Genomic DNA, 2,003 nt, shown 5'->3' on the forward strand with positions numbered 1-2,003 from the left:
AATAGACGAAATAGATTTTGAAAAATCTCAATTATTACTATTATTTTATAGTTTCATATTTAAATTATTAAATATTTTTATCACCTCATGGGCTATAATTCTCTTAAAATTGAAAACCCCCTAGTTGAATGTGCACTAAAATATTGAAATAATTTGATGCGAAACGCGTAAGGAAAGAAAATAAAAAATCTTAAAATGAATCCATCTTACCTAATGATTTCATGATTGTTCATAGGGTATGGATAACATTTTATCGTTTGGGTTTGAAAATAGCGAAAAGGCAATAATTTGAGGATTATTTTAACCTAATTTACTAAAAAGTAAAAAAAAAAGTTTCACAGATAATGTCACTTGAAACTCTTTAAAAAAGCTTTTTAAGTGCGATGCTTACATAACATGTCATCTTCCTTCAAGGAGTTTATGGACAAAACTCACAAAACAATATAAAATAATAATAATATGTTTGGTCGAATTTCTAAAATCAATTTATTTTGACAATACATATGTAAATAGATAGCAAATACATGGTGTGCTATGGAAACTGAGAAACAATAAGCATAAACGATCATAGAAACACGAAGAACATGAAAACCACTAAGTCAAAGAAAATAGACTTACAACACAGAAGTAGAATTACAAGGTTTTATTGTGTTTCATACATACAAGTTTACACATTATACACTGCACCTTCAACTAATGAAGCAAAATATTCTTAAAAGTTCCCAAATTGCAAGAGACTTCACCTCATCCGCTTTCCAGAGGTCTGCATACTTATACCACCTCATGAACCCTTCATCATTTCGAGTGCGCAGACACATGATGCACGACTCACTCATGCAGGTTAGGAATTTGTCTAACCTAGACGCTTTTTTGAGAATGGATTTATCAAGTTCGGTCAAAATTTTCATCGGCGCAATGCGGTATGTTGAGCACTTTAAACTTTTTTAACCCATCCAAGAGAATAACCAAAGCAGGTTTAGATAACACCATACACCACATATTCAACACTTTAAAGTTCGGAAGAAATGAAACCACTGCAGATGGAAACAATATATCGTAGGGAGTCATAATCTTGAGCTCAGAAATTCTTTTGCAACTCATTCATATTTTCTCGATGACATATGCAGGTTCTTTTAAACTTGGCATCGTCAGTGATTCAAGATCTTTCTATTCATGCAAAGTACTGCATATCGTTTGCTTTTCTAGTTTTTCCCAAGCAGGCATAACAAGGTGTTTAAGCCGTGGACACCTAAAAAAGAGGAGCTTTAATTAACTGTCCAAATTATCTCAGATGCCTGGACTCTGAAACAATCCTTGCTATGCAGTTTCATGATTTAATGTACAATACTATAGAAAGATTAAAGTTTATCCGGGGAATACCTCTTGGAAGTATAAGTCAACTGATTGTTGTCAACATACAAATTGTAATGGAAGATCAATGTCAATATGTTTGCTCGACTAAGGATGAAGTAAATCTTTAGGATGCGGGTCAGTTTTTCACGAGATGGAGTGTCGACATATATATACAACGGTATTGAAACTCTGATGAAATTTCACTGCATTATTGACAAGTCCAGCGTTTTCCAGTGACTTTGGTCAGAATAATCCAATTGCCATGCATGACAAACTTGAGGAATGACAGAGATCAACTGGAAAAGGTCAAAGGACTGGAATATATTCACCAGCATATCAATATTAAGGTCCTCCCATATCCTTACAAGAGAATTTCCTTCTTCCATTACAATAACTTCAATCTTTTCTTGTTTTTGAACCGACATCATGAAAGCTTCAATCTCCTAAGTTCCTGTAGAGCCAAGAAAGGCTATTACTTCTCTAGATCCAAGAAGAATAATTGAACTCCTGACATTAAATTGATGTTGCTTATTGTCATTTGTGCCTTCTGAATATACTCAGACCATGAAGAATAAAAAGTTAAGCACGGTAATATAAAGAAACATAGAAAAAGAGTGTAGAAATATGTCAGAGGAGTACTGTGATGCCCA

At 33.5% G+C, this 2,003-nt stretch overlaps 1 pseudogene; it reads right to left on the reverse strand.

Annotated features, from left to right (window-relative positions):
* Positions 1-689: 689 nt before the first annotated feature.
* Positions 690-1,781, reverse strand: LOC125829994 (F-box/LRR-repeat protein At3g48880-like; annotated as a pseudogene).
* Positions 1,782-2,003: the final 222 nt, after the last annotated feature.

Source organism: Solanum verrucosum, unplaced genomic scaffold (genome assembly GCF_900185275.1).
Source record: "Solanum verrucosum unplaced genomic scaffold, falcon-dt-bn FXZP01000054.1, whole genome shotgun sequence".
NCBI classification, from domain to species: domain Eukaryota; kingdom Viridiplantae; phylum Streptophyta; class Magnoliopsida; order Solanales; family Solanaceae; genus Solanum; species Solanum verrucosum.